Raw genomic sequence first — 26,474 nt, 5'->3', positions numbered from 1 at the left:
CCTGTTGAATATCAGTGATTGAATATAAATTATGTACTTTGTTTATATATTAAGATTATAGTGAATCACATCATATGGGATATAGAGTTTAACTTTTTCCCCTTTATCTCTCTCAACTCCAGGTATGCTGGAGTGACCCGGCACACCTGCAGCAGTCCTAGCTGGTCCCAGATGGTCTTCACTGATACCAGGCGATACCAGCTGGTTCCAGATGATCTTCACTAATCCCAGCTGGTTCCAGATGGTCTTCACGGATACTAGGCGATCCCAGCTGGTTCCAGATGGTCTTCACTGATCCCATGCGATCCCAGGTGGTCCCAGATGGTCTTCACTGATACCAAGCGATCCCAAGTGGTCCCACATGGTCTTCCTTGACACCAGACTGTCCCAGGTGGTCCTTGCTATTGATCCCAGGTGGTCTTAGGTGGTTCTTGTTGAGCCTAGGTGATCCGAGGTGATCGCATCTGGTCACGGGAGGCCCCTGGTGATCTTAAGTGGTCCCAGGGGACCACTAGGTGATCATAGGTGACCACAGTTATTCCCAGGTGATCACAGTTGATCTTACTTGGCCCCAGGTGATCACAGGTTGATCTCACTTGGCCCCAGGTGATCACAGGTTGATCTCACTTGGCCCCAGGTGATCACAGGTTGATCTCACTTGGCCCCAGGTGATCACAGTTGATCTCATTTGGCCCCAGGTGATCCTTGGTGGTGCCAGGTGGTCTCGGTTGATCTCAAGTGTCCCAGATGATCCCAGGTGCCCTGGGAATTCCAGGTGTACCAAATGATGCCAGGTATACCAAGGGATCCTAGGTGTACCAGGTGATCCCAGGTGTACCAAGTGATCCCAGGTGTACCAAGTGATCCCAGGTGATTTCAGGTGTCCCAGGTGACCACGGGTGATCCCAGATATTCCAAGTGATCCCGAGTGTCCCAGTTGATCTCAGGTATCCCAGGCGATCTCAGGTGACCCCAAGTCTCCCAGGTGAGCTCTGGTGTCCCAGGTGATCTAAATGGTCCCAGTTGATCTCAGGTGTCCCAAGTGATCCCAGGTGTTCCAAGTGATCCCAGGGGATCCCAGGTGGCCATCCCTCCGCCAAATCATGGCGGAACCCTCATGGTCTTCCTTCGGCTTGACAGGTGAGTGCTGGAATTATTCTTTATTATTATTATTATTATTATTATTATTATTATTATTATTATTATTATGTGAACGAATGGCGCAGCCCGATTGGCGCAGAGCAAGTTCATTGAGATTTTTTTCTTACCATTGGCAGGGGATTATGTACACTACAGTGGCCTCTGGTGCATTAGTCAAATGACTTGTGTGTTGGATTAGTACACCAGGAATTAGTCTCACATCTTGAAGATGAATTAGATCGTATACCTTTATTACACTGATCAAGGAGGTTATAAATGGTTCGTGGCAAGAGGGACCAATGTTAGCCAGGTTGTATAAGGAAGTGGTAGTGGGGGAGTGGCATTGATTGGTAGTGGGTATATTAGGTAAGTGGCAGAGATTGGTCGTAGAAGTATTGGGATAATGGCTTCGGTTAATAGTGGCCACTCTAGGAAGAAGCGGTGATTTGGTAATGGCCAGTTTAGGGAGGCGACAGTGATTGTTAGTGGCCCCATTAGTTAGGTGTCAGTTATTGGCACTGAGCCACACAGTAGGGATGAAGCAGTGACTGGAAGTGGCCACTATCGCCCCAGATACAGCAGTGAACACGGATCATTGTCCCAATTTGCTGTTACTATTAACCCCAGTCCCACTGGAATGGGATGGGTCAGACGCTTGAAGGGTATTAGCTGGTACAGAGGTGAGGACGGCTCCCGCCCTGCGTCTTCATCTCTCGCATGGACTCTACCAAGATTGTTTCTGCTTACAGATCATTTGCATACCATTCATTATGGTGGAATGAAATTAGGGTGTGAAAGGGGAGCGTGTAGAAATATACTGTTTATGTCCTGATTATTGATCATATTCTCCTTTAGTTCATCATCAGGACTTGGAGAATGTGCAGTCGAACATATCGAGTTCTTATCAGTTATTCTATCATCTTTTCATTCGCTTGATCTCGAGACTAGGAAGCAGTCAGTGGCTGGCGTGGGTATAAGAAACTTCCAGCGTAAATAACACGAGAATGTGCCATCGTTTTTCATAAGATTACACGACTGGCAACGCTGGCGCACTGTGCTGTACACTGTCGTGTGTTACCCGTTGCCTGTAAGGACATCATGACTCCCTTGAAACTTAAGAGACCCTGATGGATGTACCTTAGTGTAGGGACTAGTGTTCCTGACCGTAACGCATTCACGGGTCACCCAGGGTCGAGCGCATATATGTGTGTGTGTGTGTGTGTGTGTGTGTGTGTGTGTGTGTAGAAAGATAGGCTGCGTATTGGTAGAGGTGTGTGTGTGTAGTGATCACCTGTGGTGAGTGAGTGGGAGGATGTGCAGGTGTTTATGCCGGTATATGAGGTACCGATGCTACCAACCAACCAGCACTGGCTAACCAACCAGTGTTGGTGGCCATGAGAACACGTCATGACCCGGGGTCAGGAGCCAGGGCAGGTGGGAAGGGGTCACTGCTCATAATAACCTGGTGGTGGGCAGCTGGAGCAGGTGATGATGGCGAGGGGCTCCCCCTGCCAACATCTGGGCCACAAAACTCCGGCAGATTTAGCCCGGCAGACCCCGTGCCAGCAGCGGCAGGAGGGGCCTATATGGTCACCCTTCACACGCCCACAGACCACCACTCTTGGTCTTCATACCCCTCATCCACCTGGAAGACCTACTTACCTACTAAGCTACACACACTCAGCTTAAATGAATTTAAGGTGTTGTGTGATAGTAGAAAACGCTCAAGAGATGGGCCCTCACGAGTGTACAACTCCCTCCACCCGTACAGCTAGGTGATTATAGGTTCTCTTCACAAACAACGGTAGAATGAGGCCTGATAGTGTTATCCACCTTCCTCATTATCATCCACCAGCCTCGGTATCATCCAGCAAATAGCTTCCTTGATTTCGTGAATAGTGAAACATAAACAACAATGAAGACCACGTCACTGTTACAGATGGATGAGCGCACGTCACTTACAGGTGGATGAAAACCTACACGTCTCTGATGTAGGTGGATGAACACATACACATCACTTACAGACTAAGGTGGATGAAAACCTGCACGTCACAGGCATGGTTGGGTGAAGACCAACACGTCAGTGATAAAGATGGATAAAGACGTGCAGACTTGAGGTATTGCTGGATGTAACAGCATCTAAGCCCACGTATTGCTCGTCACATGACACCAGAGAGCGATGTGACCTGTTGTGCTGCAGGTGTGTTCTGTGGCCTGCAGGTGTGTTCTGTGGCCTACAGGTGTGTTCTGTGACCGGCAGGTGTGTTCTGTGACCGGCAGGTAGTGTTCTGTGACCACGGCAGATCAGGATGGAGATGCAGCAGTAATGATATCGCACACCAAACCTAAGAATGACTGTTTCCCCATCAACACTTCTACTAGTGATGAGGTGAGTAGGAATGTTACTCAGACACATACTTGTGAGAAGAAAATTTATAATTCGAAAGACGTAATGTGCAACGAGGCCGGAGGTGAAACAGAATTTACATGCTGTGTTCTCAGATTTGTTTTGATCGGCTGAAGGAATGTTGTGATTATATATATATATATATATATATATATATATATATATATATATATATATATATATATATATATATATATATATATATATATATATATATATATATATATATATATATATATATATATATTTATTTATTTTTCATTAAGGAGCTGGACACCAACATTACTCCCTGTCACTCGAAGAGGAGTATGAATATCACATAGAATAAACATACGCTAAATTTTTTTTTACATGATCCTAATGACAGAGAATGTATATGTCATGGAGCACAGCACGACAGAGGCATCAGTGTGTGTGTGTGTGTGTGTGCAGGCCCGTCCTGCTTGACAAGAGGTGGGCTGCAAGCAGACAGTGTTCGCCAGGCAGGCAGCCACCTGCTGTATTCATCTTAATCTGAAGTCATGTCAAGTGCCATGAAGTGAAGGCCCTCGTCCATACTGATGCCGCTTCATCATTATTCACCGGCCACCGTACGACGAGTCCCCCACCTGACGTCGACGTCTTCATCCAACACGTACTGGCGTATTTTTAGCCGAGCGGCTGCCATAATTCAGTAAACCGTTCTGTATTATTATTATTATTATTATTATTATTATTATTAGTAGTAGTATTATTGTTGTTGTTGTTGTTGTTGTTGTTGTTATTGTTGTTGTTGTTGTTGTTGTTATTTTATTATTATTGTTAGTGGTAGTAGTAGTAGTAGTAGTACACTCTATATATATATATATATATATATATATATATATATATATATATATATATATATATACTTCATCATTCTCTTGGTGTTCCCTTAACACGGCAGCCAGCTACTACTTTGTAACATAGTTCACTCGTCTGTTGTACTTCATATATATATATATATATATATATATATATATATATATATATATATATATATATATATATATATATATATATATATATATATGCCGTTCACCTAAGATTATTAATCTCAGTTTTCAACTCGTGTATCGTTCCTGTTTATGACCCTGTGTCGTCACTACCACGTACCGAACCTCCTCCCTGGTTAAGTTTTGCCCTCCAGGCTTGCACCGTGTTGAGGCAGTTTATCTCCTCCCAAGCACAGAATCCCGTCCTCTTAATCGCTTCTACTCCCGTTGGTGACGCGCCCTGCTCCTCACACCGGCACGTCGACTTAACCAATTCTGGTCAGCTGTTCTCGTGATACAGCTGACTGACTGATCAGCTGATACACCAGCTGCAGTGAGCCTCCCACCGTGATCTGTCGTTGGTTCACCATATGGGCTCCGCTGGTACCGAGACGTGGTGGCCGGACGTGACACTAGGGGTACTCCACCCTTTTCTTTCACCAGGCCCTTAAAATCAACGCTTATCCTCTTTTCCACACGCAGACTCGCACGCAAGATGGGCTCCTGTGGCGTCGTGGTTACTGTTACTGATCATGGGTTCGAATCCTGGGAGTGGCAGTCAGCCAACACCCAACGCAGGTGTTCATCCTTCCCTTGGGGCTGGTGGATAAATGGGCACCTGGCTTAGGTTAAGAGACGGGGCAACACGAGTGTAAAACTCTCTCCTCGTAGCCCACAAGTGGCATTTAGCAGTGTGGACAGACGACCAAATGAATAAATAAAGCTGGTAAAAAGATCCTGTCTCCCTGGGTATATTATGGCAACCCTTAAGGTCGGTTGACCTCCGAGGTAATACGGGCCCGCCGACCATACATTCCTGTAGATTTAAACACAATAAATGTCACTTTAACTTATGTAAGTCGCGTCACATATCTGGCCTTAAAAGTAACGGAAAGAAGAAATATAAACGCCAATTAATTTTTGTTCACTTTTTATTACATTAGTGTATGTTATGATTCCCATGTAAGTCATTCAGTGTTCGTATATTGTAATTTGTTGATGGAAGATGGGGAAATACTGGACGAGTGGATCAGACTCACTGGTAACTTAGAGACAAGGTCGTGTTGAGAGTCCAGTGGAGTGGAGTACCACACGCGTACCACTGATTATGATGGAACTGGCAAGCGATGTTGCCAGTGGTGATTGTTATACATTAACTACCAATTCCTAACGCTAGCGTTGATTGCACTCGACTAATACTTGTGATATGTATAAGTGGTATGTATATATACCCAATGCAGCAGGTCCGGCTAGTTACAGCCTCGTTCATCCTGCGTCATACTACTGCTAAGAGCCGGGTTCGCCCCGTCTCAGCTTCTTTCATCCTGGGGTTAAACCCAAGGGTTGAGGTCGGGGCCAATCAATGGGAGGGTGAGGGTGGGGTGGGTAAGTCTGTACTCTGCACACAACAACATATGATGTCAGGTACCCAGCTGACCTATCCCTGCAGGCGAGACGTAGTGGGTGTCACACACACACACACCAGGTGTACCTACACTTTTATACCCAAGTGTGTACACGTTTGTAGGTGTTCATTTGCTCGTTTTCTGTGTTCAGACCCTCGATTCCTTGATAACCCCCACCTGCTCGAACCATCTCTCAGTTTCTTCCCGAGGTTTTCCCCAAAGGTCGCAGTGAGATCCTTCACAAGACGTGTTAATCTTATCATTCGTTCTCTCTTCTTGAACTAGCAGTCTGTTTTTTTTTTTTTTTTTTTTTAATGCGCTCATCGTGTCACCTTATTTATCCCTTTTTTACCATTAGCTTTTAAACTTGTTGATGACGTAACAAGCTTATTTTTTTTTTTTGTTTTATTTTTTCTGTACACTAAGAGGAGAGGGGACGTGGGACGTGAGTGCCGTGGGCAGGCGCACATCACCAGCTGGTGACGTCAGCCACTGCTGTGGTGTGGACGACCCGGATGGACTTGTTTCTGGCAACACCTGCAGCCTCACTCCCCTGCATACACTGCCCCTTACCTTACCTACACTTACCTTAACATTCCTACGCTTCCCTTACCCACACTTCTTTACCTTACTTACACTTAAGGTACCTACGCTTACTTTACGTACCTACATTTACCCTACCTTACAGACATTTATCCAACCATGCCTACACTTACCTTATTTTACTACACTCACCTAACCATACCTTCACTTCCCTTACCTTATCTACATTTCCCTTACCTTACGTGCACTTACCCTACCATACCTACATTTCATTTACCTTACTTGTATATCCCCCCACAACCCCACAACATAATAACCTGCCTTCCCTGCCTCGTACCCACTCCTTCACCCCCACACAGACCCCTAGTCAACACCTCCCTCACCCACAGACTCTCCCTTCCACACTCAGTACCGCCTCACCCACGGACTCCCCCACTCAGAACTCCCCCCCCCCCCTACTCCTCCTCCTCACCCTCACCCAAGAACTGGCCCACTCAGCAGAGCGGCCGTTATAATTCCACTGAAGGAAGGCAGACATGACTCACGTGTACACATGGACTGTACTGCTTGTTCCCGCCCTGCCTGCTGATGGTTGGTCGTGTTGGACGCCATGATAAGATAAGGGCAGCGTGCCTCACTCTGTACACCTGACGTGGTGTACGCCTCATTATACACGACATGGTGTACACCTGACGTGGTGCACGCCTCACTCTGTACACATGACATGGTGTACACTTCACTCTATACACCTGAAGTGGTGCACGCCTCACTCTGTACACATGGCGTGTTGTACACCTCACTCCCGGGTGCACATGACATAGTGCACGTTTGTACTCCAGATACCTGTACAACCTGAACCATTGATCCCATACTGTGCATCTTGAACTCGTACATGTCTGCTGCTGTGTTCCTGAACTGCTGTACACATGCCATGTACACAAACTAACGTACACATAATCATGTACGGTGCACTTAGTGAAATCTAAACTTTTTTTTATTTAGATGTACACATGAATTCGTGTGAACAAGTGTTGTACACGAGCTCATGTGATCATACCGCTGTGCCGTTGATCCGTATCCATGGCTGCTGTACTGCCGAACATCTGTACACCAGAGCTGATTACATCTGAACCTCTTTGTGTACAGCTGTTGTATATCCGAACTTCTGTACTCTAACATTGATGTACATAACGCCATAATTCCTGTACAGTTAAATTATTGCATGATATTGGACACCTCTAGTTCCATGGGTGCTACACTTATAGACTTTATTTATTTATATTTTTATTTGATATCCCTTTCCCGCGTTAACTAGGTAGCGCCAGGAACCGACGTAGAAAGGCCACATTCGCTGACATCCATTTTCTAGCTGTCATATGTAATACACTGAAACCACAGACTCTCTCCATAACCAAGCCTCGGACTCCTTTTGCATGGCTTACGCCGGACTCTTCACATGTTCTGTTTCTGTCCATTGACAGCACGTCGACCCGAGTATATCTCATCGTTCCAGTTCACTCTATCCCTTGCACGCCTTTTACCCTCCTGCATATATATATATATATATATATATATATATATATATATATATATATATATATATATATATATATATATATATATATATATATTCTTTCGTCTGTTTCCTTGCGCTACCTCGCTAACGAGGGAGACAGCGACAAAGTATAATGCTAAAAATAAATATAGAGAGATATGTGGAAAGGGAGCTGTGGTTTCGGTGCATTACACATGGCAGCTAGAGACTGTGAACGAATGTGGCCTTTTTTTGTCTTTTCCTTGCGCTACCTCGCGGGGGGGGGGGGGGTCCTATTTCATGTGTGGCGGGGTGGCGACGGGAATGGATGAAGGTAGCAAGTATGAATATGTACATGTGTATATATGTATGTATACGTTATAATGTATATGTGCGTGTGTGGGTGTTTATATATATATATACATCTGTATTGGAAAAGAGACGACTAATAATCTTAATATTATTGAAGGTCTATGTGTTTATTTATATACATATGTATTGGAAAGGAGACTATTAATAATCTGGATATTAGTGAAGGTCTATACAAATTGGATAACTTTATTGTTGATAAAATTTGTAAACAATTCACCTTCTTGTCCACATGATAAGTTTATGATACGCTCGTTGTTTGCCTTGGACAATCGCATGTTTACGAAATGGCGTCCTAGCTACGTCTCTTCGTTGTATATCTACTGACTTACAATTCTCTCTTGTGTCTCCCTGATGACGTGATTATTATACGAAAGTGCATTTGGAAACTTGTGTTTCATTTTCCCCGTGGACTCATAGGAATATAAAAGGGGAGGGAGCGGTTGGCTAGAAATTCTCCCCTCTCGTTTTTTTTTTCTTTAGTTTTCCAAAAGAAGGAACAGAGAAGGGGGCCAGGTGAGGATATTCCCTCTGAGGCCCAGTCCTCTGTTCTTAACGCTACCTCGCTAACGCGGGAAATGGCGAATATTATGAGAAAAGAAATATATATATATATATATATATATATATATATATATATATATATATATATATATATATATATATATATATATATATATATATATATAATATATATATATGATCCGTAAAGAAACATCAAGTATATTTTGACTGCGGATTAAACTGAGAGAAAACTACATGTTAGCTAACGCGATTTATTTATCGCGAAAGAAAACGGAGCCTGGTTGGTGTATCTGCACGGCTATCGTCCGGATGCGTCTACTGGGTCCACTCCCTGGCGCTAACGAAGTCGGTGCTGATAACCTAATGGTGTCCGGTTTAGCTAGGATTGTCCGGATACCTCACTCACTGCTGCGGGGAATGAGTTTGCTGGCAGAGGAATTTTGAGGGGTAATTAGTTAGTAAAGCGGCCGTTGGTGGAGTTTCCGAGAATGTCCGTAGGAATGAGTGCCTGGGTAAGGAGAGTGTTGTGTGTACTGGTCATTAGGCTGTGATTCCCTGCGTACGCATCGTTGTGGATCAGTGATCGATGGGTTAAAGGAGTGCTTTTTGTTTAGGGAGGGCCTGGTTAAGTGTGTGTCTGGTTAAGAGAGTGCCTGGCCGAGTATGTATCTGGTTGAGAGAGGGTTTGGTTGAGTGTATGTCTGGTTAAGAGAGTGCCTGGCTGAGTATGTATCTGGTTGAGAGAGGGCCTGGTTGAGGGAGTTCCTGGCTGAGTATGTAGCTGGTTGAGAGAGGGCCTGGTTGAGTGTATGTCTGGTTGAGGGAGTTCCTGGCTAGGCGAGTGTTTTGTTCACGGAAAGCCGGGGTAATTGAGTGCTGGTTTGATTGAGCCTCTCGCAAAGCGCAAGGTTAACTGAATATGTAATTACTTGAGAATTTAGGTTAACTATGGGCCATTGATAAGCAATCTGACGTTAACCAGGTGGTTGATGCACATGAGTAAATAAACTGCCCAATTTACCAACCAACGATGAGCAGTAAATAGATTCATCAGGATATTTAAGTCACATTTAAACTTTTAACAGTAATCGTGTCTGATTTTGCAGTCGGCTTAATCAATCAGCTGAATATCCTCTCGTTTAATTTTTCTAATAAGCCTAAACCAGATGACGGGTTATCCGGTTCATCGAGTAACCAATCATGTTAATATGCAGTTACATGATTAATTTACCCGATGAAGCTTCAGTCAGCCGGCTGTCCACTTATTCGAACATTTAGTAAATTGGCTTTTCGGTTATCCGAATATTCAGCAAACTGGCTCTAGTTATCCGAATATTCAGCTAGTTGTCTTCAGTTATCCAAACATTCGACTGACTGGTTCTTCAGTTGTCCGAGCGTTAAGCTAACTGGCTCTTCAGTTATCCGAACATCCGGTTGGCCGAGTCCGCTCTGGAAGCTCTCGGCTGAGTCACGTGTATTTAGATTTCTTCCAATCTCTCTTATCAGTGGTGGCTTCCTCAGTCCCCACCACCTGCCTTCACTGTCAGCTGGTGCTGCTACTAGTGACTGTGTCTACCAATACTATCTGTACTGGGACTGGGAGAACTGGAGTTAAAAGCAAGGGTATTACAGCGAGGGAGAGATCTGCAGTAGGATATGGAGGTGCGGGAGGCGAATTAGTTGCTGTTTGCAGATGACTCTGTTCCAGTTGTAGTCTCCGGAGAAATACTGCAGAAGCTGGTGGCAGAATTTGGGAAAGTGTGTGAGAGGAGAAATTTCAGAGTGAATGTCAAAGAAAGAAGGCAATAGTGAGGTGCAACAAGGGGATGAGAAAGGAATGTTTTGATTATGCCTGAACATTAAGAAGATTGAGAGGCGTGCACAGGATAGAATAAATTGAGTCGATGTGGCATATGGGGGATGGGGCAACGTACTGTCATTAGAATGAACCATGGGGTATGAGAACCATGGAATAGTCTGTGGGGCTTGGCTGTAGGTGATGGGCATGTGTTTCATTACGTTATACATGACAGCTAGTGAGTGGATGTGTATGATATGACCCTTGCTTCTGATACCGCCTCACTGAGGCGAGAAAGATTAGTTTTGTCCATTGTACAGCAAGATGGCGACGCCGTGTTGATTGTTTACGCTCTTTGGTGGGCTGTCGAGAGCGGCGGGGTCGTTGTAGCTCTCGCACAATGTATGTCTGTGTTTTTGCAGACATTGTGAGAAGATTCCTTCCAGGAATTTATGTCTGTAGCTCTTCAGGTGGTATTCCTTGTTGTTTGTAAACTAATTTTGTAGATTGCATTTTTTCTCCATCGACACAACTTTGCTGGTGTTAGCATTTTATGAATTTGTATTTATATTTTCTTCGAACACGGGTAGAAGACGATTCATTTCCCGTGGAAGTAGTTTATAACTGGTGTTACTTACCTGTCTTTTTGACGAGCGGTCACAAGAGATTACCACTAATATATCTGGGGGCAGTCAGGATGGTTAGGTGGGTGGTGGTTGGGGTGGGTAGTGTGTGTGTGTGGGCAAGCACCATGCTCTTGGCATCCTCCGCTGGCGGGACCTGGCCCAACCAATATATACGGTGGCGTCAGCACCAACCCTAGCGGACCACCCGTTAACTACTGCCCACACAATCACCCGCTCAACCCCGCCGCCGTACACTGTCGGCTCCCTCCCGTGGCTCGCTGGACCAGCTGGCTAGGGGGTCGTATATCTGTATGAGGGAAGGTTGAGAAGGTCGTGATTTATGCGTGTATTTGGGGGGGAAAGGGGATGAGGCACATGTAGCCAGTGTGTGTGTGTGGATCGGACACGACGAAGGTTAAAGAAGGAACAAGTGTATATTCACCGAGTCAGAAATATTCCACTCTTTCCAGAAATAACTCCTTGTTGACATTATCAGTAAATTCCACTATTTACTAAAATACCCTCTTTGCTTGCACTGCCAGCTTCACCTTCCTTGATTTCCAAAAAGTTTTAATTATTTTCGTTTCGCCTCGAGTGTTTGCCTATAAATGAACTTGAGCCTTGATAGATAAAAAGGGGGGAGGGCCTGGGGGTTAATGATCTTGGACGGTATTAGATAGAAAAGATTTTTCATTAAGATGATATAAAAGATAAATGCAACTTGAGATACGTTTATTTTTATTCTAATCCTTTGAGCACGACGGTGCGACCTTTGCATATGGTTAACCTGGTTTTAAATCTATGAATCGAGTCCAGAGTCCCGCCATTAGGCTAAGGGTCGTACCGTCATGCTCGAGGGTTTGAACTAGAGAAGGATATTAACATCTGCCCTGTCGATAGCAACTCACACAGTACGTGATCCATTACTTTGGTGTATGATGGTCGGAGTGTAGGTACGAGACAGCAGCAGCGGAGATATATCTGTGTGGGCAGGGTTGATCTGTGGAACTGTGGGGAAACTGGCCCACGGGAGAGGTATGGATGTATGGGCAGGATGAGCCATGGATGTGTGGGCAGGATGAGGCAAGGATGAGCTATTATGTGTGTGCAACGTGAAGCTGGGGCGAGGAATGGATTTTTTGGGCAGGTTGAAGCAGGGGTGAGCCATAGATGTGTGGGCATGGTAAGGTAGGGGTGAGGCAGGGATGTGTGGGCATAGTGAAGTAAGGATGAGCCAAGACTCTGAGCAGGGTGAGCCGTGGATGTGTGGGCAGGGTGAAGTCGGGGTGAGCCAAGACTCTGAGCAGGGTGAGCCTCGGATGTGTGGGCAGGGTGATGTAGGGATGAGTCATGGCTCTGGGCAGGTTGAGGCAGGGGTGACTGGAAACCATGGATGTGTGGGCAGGATTAGGTAGGGGTGAGCCATGGATGTGTGAGTGCAGGGTGAGATAGGGGCGAGCCATGGCTCTGAGCAGGTTGAGGCCGGGGTGACTAAGCCATGGATATGTGGGCAGGGGTGAGCCATGGATGTGGGCAGGGGTGAGCCACGGGTAGAATAACGAGGGTTGGTAAGGGTGTCACCTGCTCAGGTTGCGTGGCCCGGGCGGGCGGGCGGGCGGGCTAGGTAGCGGGCGGCTCACCTGGGCCCCGCACGAAGGCTGACTCCAAGGACCCACTCGCCGGCCCGGCCAGCCAGCCAGCCAGCCAGTGTCGGGGAGACTGCGGTAGTGGGAGGACGTGCGTCGTCGCTCGCCAGGTTTTTTTTTTTTTTTCCAAGTGTATGTTTGTGAGGATTTTGTGCGGACTGAACGAGTTCTTTCGCCAGTGATGCAGCAGTGGATTGTTATCCCAAGTGATGAATTAAAGTTAAACGACATTGGAAATAAGATACAAGCGTGGTTCACGAGATGAATATAATAGTATCACAAGTTAAATATTTATTTATTGTCGGGCCAGTGTTTTTAAAAGTGATGTGGTAGCGGGAAGAATGTGGCTTGGGAGAATTATGCGGTGTGATTCATTGTGGCGGGGGAGTTGAGGTCCCTGGCTGGGGTGGAGTGAGGGTCATAAAATGTTGATGTGGCGCTGTGGTGGTGGGGAGCCCACACAGCGGAAGTTGGCGTGTGTGGGCAAGTGTGCCAGGATGCTGTGGGGAGAGAACTAACTAACCTGGCCTACCGTCACTTGCTACCGCGTTACCTCCTCTTCCATTGTATGCTGGGGATTGCTGTTCCCGTAGCCGTTGCTGTGTCTGCCATAGCAGTTGGTGGAGCTGCTGGAACTGGTTCGCAAGACCACTGTAACTTTTAAGTGTCTAATGTTACCAAACTGAAGGGGCTGATGCTCCTCTTTCGGGAACTTCCTTGCACTACTTCAGCCGTTGATGTGGTAACTTTCTTAAACATGCTGTGGCAGTAGGAACTTTCTGCAACGTGCTGAGGTTACTGTGACCATTTTTTTGTGACAGTGAATCCCGTAGTTATGCTGTGAGAACAGGGCGAGTGTAACTTTCTATGACGTGAGGCTTATGGAGTTGTTTCTGTGACTTGCTGTGTGTACCGTATGTGTGGGTGCTACAGTTGCCGTGGCACGCTGGCCTCCAGTTTCGACCTAGCTCACCAGTGTGTAACTTTTGGAAGTCCGGGCGGAATCCCTGGAAGTTTGAGGAGAGGTCCCCCCCCCCCCCAATCACCTGTTGAGGTTGTTACTGATGTTAATGTTGTTTTTGGATGATGTTAATTGTTCCTGGCAGTGGTTGGTGCGTTATATCAGTTGCTTGTTATAGTTGTAGTTGCCTTTGCAGTTGCAATATGCTGTTATTGTTGTAATTTGATAGTACTTTTGCAGTGTTGCTATTTGTTTTGGTTGAAGTTGCAATTTGCTGTTAATTGCTGCAGTTTGCTGTTGCTTCTGCGCCGCTATCTGCCATCGTCCATGGCCGCTGTTACATCTACGCTTATTAATGTTGTTGGTGCTGTAGTTACACCTGTGCCAAGTCTGCCTCACCTTCTCCCAAGAGATGTCTCACCTTGGCTACGAGTTGACTCACCTTGAGTCCGTCCCGCCGCCGCCGCTCGCCCGGGCTCGGGAAGTGCTTCTCAAGTTCCCTACGGCTGTCAGTGGAGAGGATGTCGCGCTCACCCCGAGTCCCATGACTGTAAGGGAGGGAGAGGAGGACGCGGCATAGGGAAGGAGGGTTGATGGAAAAAGAAGAGGATGGGAAAGTGGCGAGGAAGTCGGGTTTGTGGGAGAGGGAGGTGTAGTTTAGCCGGAACGAAGTCGCTCAGTCCTTGTTTATGTTGCTGAGGAAATATTCCAGTTAATCAGTAGATTGTATTTTACTCATTACATATATGACGTGGTAGATTAATGAATGATGAACCCGATATAAATGAAAATTCTTGAAACGATTTGTAAAGCGCCGGACGCGAAAACTGTCGGCTGAAAAGAAAGGCCGCATGGAGAAGGATTTTGGAAAAGTGAAGTATGGTAGTGACGGTATATCGGTGGAAGTGAGAATACTAGAGTGAGGTGGACTTGGTGTTGTAGACCTGGAAATGAAGAAAGTAAGACAGTTTGGTGAGTAATATGAAATAGCTGGAACTTGGAAGGAGCGAGGTTACGAGTGAACAGAAGAAAAAAGTGAACGTGACAGTAATAAAGATGGAAGACGACGCCATGCCAGGGATAAAAAGTGCTGGATGATTCGCTAAATTTGATGGTGATAGAAGGTGGTGTTGGACGGTGGAGAAATGCAGGTTTAAGGGAAAAAAAATACATTAAAATCACAGTGATGATACATGATAGTGACCCACGAGGTGAGGGAATGCTGGTGGTGATCATGAGATGAGCAATGCCTCACGCTCGTAGTGACAGACAGATGGGAAAAAACAATACGGTGAAGATGACAATTGAAAATGAGTTTATTGATAGTGGAGCGGTTACTCTCGTGATGTTTGTCTTCTACTGTTGTTGAAAACCGCAAGAGAATGTGCTGACTGTGAGGGTTCAGTAATGAGGCCAGATGACTCACGTTGGTGTGGCGATACGCCAGTATATTATATATAGGCCGGATTATGAGGTCGCCATGACGATATTGTCAGTTAGTACTCTCTCTCTCTCTCTCTCTCTCTCTCTCTCTCTCTCTCTCTCTCTCTCTCTCTCTCTCTCTCTCTCTCTCTCTCTCTCTCTCTCTTTGTCTGCCTTGCATGTCTGCCTTCGCTAACCCACGGGATTTTCAGAAAATCTGTTTAATATATCCATGAAGTCTGCACCTCGTGTACTGGTGTGATGCACTTCTCTTGTGAGTTTACTTTGAATCGGCAAAATGTGCGGAAATGTCAGTCCGTCAGTCATTGTCATAACTTGAATATTGTTGGAAATACAAAGGAACCGGCGAGGGTCACTTATGAAATAACTTCACTGTGAATTGTATAATTATTTACAGTTATACCACGATGTTGTTTTATTTGTTAAAGCGATATCTGCAAATGTCCATCAAAAACTAATTCAGTAGATAAATTTATTTTAGTGGATCGACAATACATTCATAAAAAAAAGAACGAATTATCAGGCTGAAAATTATGGATGTCATTTCCGTTCATGAAAGCGGTAAGTTAGAATACACTAACTGATCGCATCGTCAGCCTGTCGTCCTAACTTACCGGCCGGCCAAATTGTAATGTTTTACAAGCTACAAAACAAGTTCCCGGTCCATTTGCCGTAATTTCCTTTCAAAATGGCCATGATTAGGACTGAGGCACGACCTACCTGGTTTGTGACGCAGCATGTTGAACGTAACTAAACTTGTGTGGATAATGACATTGTCATCCGTGTCCATATAGTCAAGTTGGAGGTATGATGGCGGTGCGGCCGAGAGCATTGGTCTCGCTGGGAGCTAACGAGACGTCCGCCTGATGTAAGTAACGGTCAGTTCCCAGCGGCCACGAGGAAACTACCTCGAGTAACGGTCGGTAACGTCACACAGGCAGCCTCTGGTCACACTCCGTTTAAAGAGCCTTATCTGTTGCTGCCTAGGGATCATCCATTTTTCCTTCATGGAAACTGGAGAATTGTAAGCTGTACTAGTGGGTTAGTTTGTTATATCCTACGGTTGTCTAGAGTACCAAATTACTAATGGGAACATATGCATTGCCAATACAAATTTCTACACATGGCGGCGGTTCGAATCCTGCTGTTGGAGAATTTGTCTACGTATGCGTCATTGCACTGTATTAGTGGATACACATGTTTACATATATATATATATATATATATATATATATATATATATATATATATATATATATATATATATTTTTTTTTTTTTTTTTTTTTCCTATTTAGATTTAATTCAGTGTATAAATGAACATGTACACAAGTACCCTTTCTCATCTTTAGGAATTTGAGTAGATGAACTTGCCTCACTGTCAACCAGAAATGATTATGAGTTGGTTCGACGTATGCAATTTGTTAGATGCACAGTTTCTGCCCACGTTATCGGCATGTGGCTGTTGGTCTAAATATATCGGGCAGTGATGCCCCAACACACGGCTCTTGCCAACCGCTTGTGACTGAAGACCATTTGGCTGCCATGGGGAAGCAGGTGCCAACGAGCGGTTGCCTCGCGCTCAGCAACTGTAAAATTGCTAAGATAAACTCAGGCGTTACAAGCTAGGTTGTTAACCACCGGCTCTGACGTAATCACTAGCATTATACTCCTTAATAATTAAAAACGAGGAAGTTAAGGTCATTTGCATACTTACATACACAGAGCTGGCGTTTAACACGAGGAAAGAAACTTAATTTTAAGTCGTGTGTCAAAGATCACTTCGACTTCTTGAGCAGCGACGCCGAGGCGTCCTTTGAGCACGACGTGCTAAAGAGGTTAACCCTGCTGGGACCTGCATCCCTGTGTATGCTGACGGTGGGCAGGTTGGTGTGTTGTAAGGCCGGGCAGCACCTCTGTGCAGCATGTATCATACTAATGATAGGTATAACAATGATTAGTGAATACGTATTGTATTATAAGGATTAGTGAAATGAAACAATTTATTTGGTCCTTTTTATCCATATCAGTAAAAAGATAAGGCATTGCGTGACCCAAACTGTGTCCGTTGGCGGATGTGAATCCTGGGGGAAAAAAAGGAAATCGCTGTCCAAAAACAGGTTTTCACGGTTTTTTTGATGTGGCATTTTCGGAAAAGATGCGCTTGAAGCACGAACGTGCGCACGCACACCAGTAAACTGTTAGAGAGGCAAGGTTAAGCATGTTACCGACTCACTTTAACTTATACCCAACATCATTAAAGGTCAGATTTTTTTTATGACTTCGAAACAAGGTTAAAGAAGCGCATTTAGTCTAGCTATTAATCTGATATGATGGTCGTATCAGTAATGTATCAGGAGAGATTTACGCTCGTGTTCCACCGTCTCGTTACTTTGTATATTGTACGAACCATGGCCTAAGCGAGGCGTGTGTGCGCTAACAAGAAGTAATGTCAGAAGCAAGGAATGAAGTTGTGCGCTGATTTACAGAAGTTGTAAACAAGCCGAAAGCGGATCATTGGGAATTTCAACGGTGAGTCCAGCGGCGAGAGAGCAATGACTGTAGCCTGGGACAGCGGGAATTGTATGCTTTATGTACTTTACAACGAATTAGCCAGTCACCACCCAGTGTGTATTATTATTATTATTATTATTATTATTATTATTCGTTGCTTGAATATATGTACAGATGTACAGTATAGTCAAATGTATACCTTTGAAACTCTGTGAGGTCTTGAGGGTAAAGCTGTTACAAGCGATCAGTCGAGGTTTTATAGAGAAATAGAAGGTCCAAGGGTGCTTGGGTAGAAGTATTTTTTGATATACAAGGATGAAGATTCGTGAGGAAAATAGTTTGAACGTCGCTGCTCCTTTCTTTAAACACCCGTGTTATGGAATTCTGTTTCGTCTTTCCCTCTTCCTATAGCTTCCCTGCCTTGCAAGAGTCAGGTCTACAGACACCCACAGAACTCTGATGTCTCTTCATTTTTTTTTTTTATTGAAAAAAAAAGTTTCAATCAAAGAATCTATTATAACATCGAAGCGAACATGGAAAAAATCAGAAATCCCTCGTGAGATCAAAAAAATAATGAACGCCAAAAGTCTGTGGTTGGGTCAAGGAAATACTTAAGGAGTGACTTTAGGAGAGTAATGAGCAATGACTGGGGTCTTGCGGTATGCTACACGAGCCGCTGCCGCCCGGGTACTGCTGCTGCTGCCCCGCCACATGGCCAGAGGGAGGAGGGGCTACGGCTGCCGCTTCTCGCTCTTATGAAATTTACTTTTTCCTATTTAACGAAGGAACGGGTCAAATGATAAGGTTTATGTACATTTATATGAAATGGTTTGTGTTGATGAAGTGGTATCCATGAAGTAACAGCAGTTGGAGGCTTAATGTTTGAAATGTCTTCAGAGATGTAGAAGATTCGTAACGAAATTAATTTTTTAAGTCAGCTATAATGTAGCATTGTACAGTTAACCCGGATTGTTAGGAAATCCATCTTGCGGTTCAATGACAAGCAAAAGTTACAGTCGTGTTGCCCGTGACACCGACGGACGTAACAGTTACCTGGCGTCACAAGCAGTTTGAACGGCAGACTACGAGTAGGACATCACAAACGACCCAGTTGCGAGCATGACAGTACAGACGACCAAATCTTCTGCTAATATGTCGTTACGACCATGAAAGTTTAGACAGCCTATTTCTTTGCGTACAGGTCGTTCCGAGCAAGACGGACCAGACGACCTTACGAGCCAACCCAATCCACCGACTCCCCGCTGGGTGAGCGAGGCCAGGGGACTCTGATCCTTTTACTGTAGGATTTTAACCACGGTTTTAGCTCGCGGTGAATCCTCAAATGTGTATATCAGTCGAGATCTTCCTTGACAACAGTTGCCTAATAAATCTGACTGTTCTCGTGTTCCCAGTGGATGTACATGTACAGTTTATCTTTGTATGAAGTACATTACTTAAGTCTCCAGCATGTGTTTATTTATCATGTTCAGGTACGATTATATACTTGTGTGATTCTTTGGTACGTGCAAGTACCGCCCGGCACGTAACTCTAACTCATTGAAAGAAATGGTGATTGAATCATTCGCAACGAGTGATTTATGCAACTGAATTTTGATAATAACGTTTGACTAATATACATATATAATTTAGGTGCGCTCGTTTCACTGGCTTTAAATCAACGGGTCCGGGTATGAGTCCCGGCTATCGTAACCAACCAAGCTGTTATCTCTCCTTTTGGAGTTGGCCGATGACGGTATTTGTGACGGAAACGTTATACACATATAATGACCCCAAGACTACCCCCCCCAAAAAAAAAAAAAATTCTGATACGCAAGGCATCTTTTCAGAGACTGCCAGTTCCACTAGCCTGGAAGTGGACTCCTTTGGAGTGAGACTTTTCGGTTGCCGTGTAAACTCTCGCAGGCGGAAGACGGAGTAATATATATATATATATATATATATATATATATATATATATATATATATATATATATATATATATATATATATCATAATGCAGTGATTAATATATCTGTTAAATTGTAAGATGCAAAAACTTTTCACCAGTTGAGCCGCGGTACGTATTGACCAGAAACTGAAAATTCAAGTCAAAAGTACTTAATTCGACATGTTACGCGTTGCGAGATAATCTGGTAGAGCCGGCCACCGTTGGAAAGAAACAGTGTTACGTTCATTACTAAATTCTACCATGACGCAGCGCCATGTTAACGTTACTTTGCTGGCCACTCGTTCGTGTTAAATATTTCACTTTAGCGTTTTCAATAATGTTACCCGAAATATTCGGATTTTATTTTTCTGGTTTATGTTCTTGATGGTTTACTTTGAATTAACAGTTTTGGACATACTGCTGATCGATGAATGTCATAGAAACCTCCCCAAGAAGATGTGTTTTCCTATAGTGCCCCTCACATACAGGCACACACACAAGATTCTCATCTCTTGGGTACTCAGTGTGATATATGGGAGGCGACGTGCTGTCAGTGGATTGGACAATAATATATGGATTTGACAAGGTAAATTATGGAATATTCTATATGGCTCGGCTGTGGTTTCGATACATTATACCTGACAGCTTGGGAGTGGTTTTGTGCAAATGAGTCCATTGTTCGACTCCTGACTCTAGACGGAAAAGGCAGTTTGGGACCAAAAGATTATATCCTTAATATCCTTGTTGTTAGGTGTAGGAAATGTTTAGTGATCGAAGTTCTGTTTTAGTAATAGTTGCTTTTCTTAAGAGGGATTACAATGCTCTTCGTTAATTTTACTGTCCATCATGTGCCATACGCTTCACTGTATGTATTTGTAATTTTCTTCATAGTGTTGTGAGGTTTACTGTGTGATGGGGAAACGAAAACAGAAAGATGAAACTTGACATTCTTGTGACGGTAGACATTATGCATCTTGCAATTGGCCATTCGTACCCATATTACTCATGAATTGTATATAAACTGACTCTGTTAATGGCCAACATCTTTAACTATCATGTGAAAAGTGCATTAGATAAAGTGCAAGTGAATCCTGACCAAAAAGTGTGTAGTGAAAGAAGTCACAAGACCCAAGTGCTAATTGCTTCCCATCTTGATTTTTGCAGCATAGATATAGATCCTAGAGTTAGATTTTAGTTCATGCCTATAGTGAAAATAAGCATAGAATCTAGAAAGTGAAGCTAGAGGAGTAAAACTCATCCTTGGTGCTCATGAAGAAGTGATTCATCAGCAGACAAGAATGAGTAGTTAGCAGGGTGAGGAAGGGGCCCATATATCCTAGCCCATGAGCACCGAGCCACCACGACGCCCAAACTTAACGTAGGCGACACAGCCTCCCTCCCTCCCTCCTCGAGTGTCGGCCAGGAACATATGATGGACGATACAGTGTTGTGGTAAGTGTTGATGTCTCTCCTCGTGTCTTCTAATGTAGTCGTAGTTAATACAGCTGTATTGTGTGCTTTAGAATAGTTTGAGCGTGTGATTCAGTTGTTTCGTAGATATAGATTTTTTTTTTGTAACCCTTTGAGTACGACGGTGCTGAGCATGACGGCACGACCTTTCAACACGACTGGACGACCATTGAGCATGAAGGCTTCACCTTTGATCTGAGGGTCGTATCGTTGTGCTGTGAGGTTAGAATGAATCATAAGGCCTCCTCAGTAACACTGTCAACAAGCGTGAGGAATACGACCCCACGCCAGGACGACCAGTTACATGAACAAGGTATAACAGTGACTCACCGCAACGACCTTTTATCTCCCCCGTCAGCAGTCTAACTGGGTCGCTATCTCACGGGCTTATCTCCATTATCACGAGTGTAGTGGCAAGTACTGGACTGTTGGCGTCGGCGGCGGTAGCCTGGCGGCAGCTGGCTGGCTTCGACACCGTCAGGTCAAACCAGTGAGTGTCAGGCTCTTGAGCACGACGCCACGACCCACTTGACTACGACGGTACGACACCCAAGTACGTCTCGATGAAGTCTTTTGAGTATAACGAAACGACCCTGGAGCACGATGGTAAGGGCCTCGAGTATGATGGCCTGGTCTTCGACCTGACCCTTAACCGTTGTGGTGCTCGTGGATCGTAGCGTCTTGTACAATGGTCGTTCCACCGTGCTTAAGGGTCGTACCTTCATGCTTAAGGTGGTCGTTCGTAATCCGTTTTGCTCAAGGTGTTTAGATATACGAAGTAGTTCATTATTCACTTCTCAGCATCCACATCATCATCTCTAAACATGAGATAAATGTAAAAAGTCAAGGCTTAAACGACCATCTCAGATCCATCGTATGGCCAGCTAGCGGTAGTCGAGGTCCCTTCAGGTCCGTCTGGATATGGTCTTATGTAGACGTTATGAACAAGTCTTACCTAATCAGTATTTACATCTGTATGACGAGTCACGTGATGAGGTTAGGGCAGGGTTGCTCATGTCCAGCCTTACCCATATTCGTTACCCTTACCCATAAAAAGAAAAGTAGATCGTGTCATTTTGGACAGTTTTGTTTTATGTGACCACCCTGACAGAAAAAAGTCAGTTATGAGCCTTCTTGATATGACTGTAATGATAATAATAGTAATAATGATGGAACGATAGTTAATGATAGTTAAATGGCCATTCTTCAAGAAACCAGAGAGGTTATCGTTTATGTAAGACAAACTTGTCTGTATGAAGACATTTCAGATATGTAAATGTTCCATAGCACCCTATCAATAATTAATGTTCCGTGGGTGATACTTCAGCACTTTAATGTTCGGTAACACCCCTTCAACACCTCAGCACACCTGGGAATGTTCATTAAGCAACACCCCTTCAACTGTAAAGGTTCCGTAAATGATCGCTCAGAACCAGTAAATATACCGTAACATCCTGTTTAACACCTGTGAATGTTCCTTAACACTCCTTAGCCTGTAAATGTTCTTTGGTTCCTTTACCACCCGCAAATGTTCATTAAGTAACAACCCTCAGCTCCTGTGAATGTTCCGTAACCCCTCAACACATGTTAATGTTTCGTAAGTAACTGTTTCCAACAACGGTGAATGTCTTGTAACACCCTACAACACCTGTAAATGTTCGGTAACACCCCACAACACCTGTAATGTTCAATAAAACCCAACACCACCTGTAAATGACTCGTAAGTTAAAGCCCCAACAACTGTCACTGTTCCATCACACCCTCTCAATCCCCGTTAACTTCACGTAACACCCTCGTATCACCAGTAAATGCCCTTTAACTCCCAGAACATCTGTGGGTACTCGCAACACCCCGTAAACACCTGCGAATGTTCCGTAACATTCCTTCAACACCTGTAGATGTTTTTGAACCCTTCAACACCTGTAGATGCTCGTACCACCCCCTCAGCACCCCTTTAAATGTTCTGTAATACCCCCTCAACACTTGTATATGTTCCTTAACCCCCCTTTCAACACCTGTAGATGTTTTGTAATACCCCCGTAGCACTTGTATATGTTCCGTAACTCCTCCCTTCAACACCTGTAAATGTTCCAGTGATGGACTTTTCCTTAGTCATTCAAGGCACTTGGCTTGTGTAACTTGTCAACCGCTCCGTGAGTGTGATTCATCGCCCCCTCCCCCCCCTCCCCCTCCCCAGGGCTGAGTCAGGCTTCATACTTTATACTTAAGACGTCTTAAGTAGACCGTAAGACGTTACTTATATGCTTACGGTTTAATGCTTACATCATAAGAAGTTACTTACATACACAAAGCTTGTTACTTACATCATGAGTTAGTCTGATACACGAGGCTTGTTACTTGCATTTTAATAAGTGACTTAAATACCCAAGGTTTGTTACATCATGAACTATTACTTAAAAGCTCAAGGTGTGTTACCTTGTGTGTTATTTTAATCATAGCATGTTACTTGCATCATAAGAGGTTACTTAGATACTCAAGGTTTGTTACTTAAATCAGAAGACGTTACTTTTAAGCTTATTACTTTTTATATTTTATATTTGGATATGCTTCTTTACTGAATTTTTTCTTTTTTTTCATTCTGCCATCTAAAACTTTTGATTTAGATTTAGAAACGCTTTTCCTTGACGGACGTTTTTAGATTTATACATTTTTCCCTAATGGATATTTTAGATTTAGCAACATTTTCTCCGTGAGGGATTTTTTAGTCTTAGAGACGTTTTCTCATGATTGATATTTTAAACAGACGTTTTAATAACAAATATTTTAGATTTAGAAGAGTTTTCCCGTTGCATTTTAGATGTAAGAAACGGTCGTCGAGATGGGTATTTTAGATTCAGAAACGTTTGCCCCAGACGGGATATTTTGAGTTTAGAAAACGTTTGCCCGTAGAGGAAGTTAGTCTTAGCCTGTGTACATTTCTAAGGTCTCAACATTCTTGTAAGGTATAGACATACCAGAGATTATTCCCGAGTCTTATAGAACCCACTGATGATTCATTCATATCTTATAGACTTTACTATGTGATTCGTGAGTCTTATAGACTTCACTGGTGTGATTCCTGAGTCTTATAGACCTCACTGGTGTGATTCGTGAGTCTTATAGACTTCACTGGTGTGATTCGTAAGTTTTATATACTCCATATGTGTGATTCGTGGGTCTCATATACTCCATATGTGCGATTCTTGAGCCTTATAGATGCCACTGGTGTGATTCATGGTTCTTATGCTGGACACTGTTGTTGGTGATTCATGAGTCTTATGGACGCCAATGATGTGATTCATAAGTTTTATGGACGTCGCACTTGTGACTCACTTTTGTCTTTCTTCCGCCGCGTTTGTTTCCATTTGGCTGTGGCTCCGTCATGTGTATGTCTGTGCGTTGTTGGCTGCCTCTGTATCGGTCTGCCCCGTCTCTCTCTCTCTCTCTCTCTCTCTCTCTCTCTCTCTCTCTCTCTCTCTCTCTCTCTCTCTCTCTCTCTCTCTCTCTCTCTCTCTTTCTCTGTATGTATGTCTTTGTCACCATGTGCGTGTGTGTGTTGTGTGTGTGTGTGTGTGTGTGAGGACAGGTGGTGCTGGGTGAAGGTCAGGTTGCTGGAGGTGGAGCAGTTCCTGACAGCTGGTAACACACCACCTGGCCACGCTTACATCCCCTCCCCCCCCACTCCCTCCCTCGCCACCTCACCTCCCTGTCCTCTGGCTTGTCTGGTGGCCCCCTACCACCTCCTTAGGCTTCTTATGTTCGTGTGTCTGTCTGTCTGTCTGGTTTGCTGATAAGGTCTGTCTTGATTTATGTCTGTGTACTGATGTGTCTGTTCCTCTCTTGCAGTTCCCTGTTGTGTCTGTATGCTGCCCACCACACATTCTCTTGTCTGTTTTTGCTGCTGCTACTACTACTGCGTCTTGTTTGTCTGTTCGTGTCAGGTGCGTGTTTGTGGTACCTCACGTGTGACTATGGTCAGGCCAGTCGCATCACCGTCCTCGTTGCTGCTACTCACACTAGAGCTGACCTTCGCCTCTCTCTCTCTCTCTCTCTCTCTCTCTCTCTCTCTCTCTCTCTCTCTCTCTCTCTCTCTCTCTCTCTCTCTCTCTCTCTCTCTCTCTCCCCACCACCTCTCCCTAAACCCCCCCCCCCCGCCATGGACCAGGAACCCCTGGGAGAGTTACCACCCCACCAACCCCGAGGGACGGTGTTGGCGGACGTAGGGGGAGACGCGCAGCCCCGCGGGGCAAGGCCCAGGTTGTGTCCGTCTGTCCGTTTTCTGTTAACATGATCTTGTCGGCACGATAACTTGGCCCTTACGGTTCCCTCCCTCACCAAACTTAAGGCCTGGCATCCTGGTGAGGGTAGAGAGCAGCCTATTGATTTCCCTGATGAAGAAACTGCCAGGTTCGAGCGTATGACGGACGCGTTACCTTGTGTGTTACGCCTGTTACATGACCAGCTGGAAGCGGGGTTGGGGTTGCGGTCGTCAGGTTGTTGCCATGCACAGGTGTCCGACAGCAACTTCTGACCCTTTGAGCATGTCGGAACGACCCTTGAGGACGAGGGTATAACCTCAGGTTATCGATGTGACCTTGCCTTTGACCTGACCCTTACGTCAGGTCAAAGGTCATGCCGTCATATTACCCGAGGGTCGTACAGACGTGTTCAAGGAAAAACTCCTGCTATTAAAGTAGTTTTGCTGGCGAACCCCCGACACAGTACCGTATCCCCAGCCATAATGAATATGACCCTTAAAGTGTTGGCTTCTGGCCATATATATATATATATATATATATATATATATATATATATATATATATATATATATATATATATATGTGTGTGTGTGTGTGTGTGTGTGTGTGTGTGTATATGTATATATATATATTTAAGGTCTAGGCCCATAGCGTCGTGTCCGTTGTCGGCGGTATACAGAGGTCACACACCCTCTTGTTGTCCAGCATATGTCGACATGCAGATGTCAAGCCATTTTATCTTGATCTCTTTGAACTTTGTGTTGCGAGTACTGTAAACCCTACCATTGCTCTTTTTTGTTGTTGTTGTTGTTGTTGATGGTATCACACTGGTTTAGTGTTGTCAGCTTTACCTTCTTGTATTCTCATTGTAACA

General features: G+C 44.5%; 1 protein-coding gene across 15 annotated transcripts in view; it reads left to right on the top strand.

Annotated features, from left to right (window-relative positions):
* LOC139756297 (uncharacterized) overlaps positions 1-26,474 on the top strand; it is a 185,963-nt gene that overhangs the window by 63,656 nt on the left and 95,833 nt on the right. For 5 of the 15 annotated variants that reach the window (XM_071675581.1, XM_071675568.1, XM_071675583.1 and 2 more), the window contains exons 1-2: positions 13,003-13,139; positions 21,036-21,323. The gene's annotated coding sequence lies outside the window, so the exon portion shown is untranslated. Of the gene's footprint in view, positions 1-122; positions 1,141-12,974; positions 13,140-14,485; positions 14,519-21,035; positions 21,324-26,474 lie in introns of those variants that run through there. The other 10 variants (XM_071675580.1, XM_071675567.1, XM_071675571.1 and 7 more) reach the window with 7 other exon arrangements.

Source organism: Panulirus ornatus, chromosome 21 (assembly GCF_036320965.1).
Source record: "Panulirus ornatus isolate Po-2019 chromosome 21, ASM3632096v1, whole genome shotgun sequence".
NCBI lineage: Eukaryota > Metazoa > Arthropoda > Malacostraca > Decapoda > Palinuridae > Panulirus > Panulirus ornatus.
This window is presented reverse-complemented; position numbering and strand designations above follow the sequence as displayed.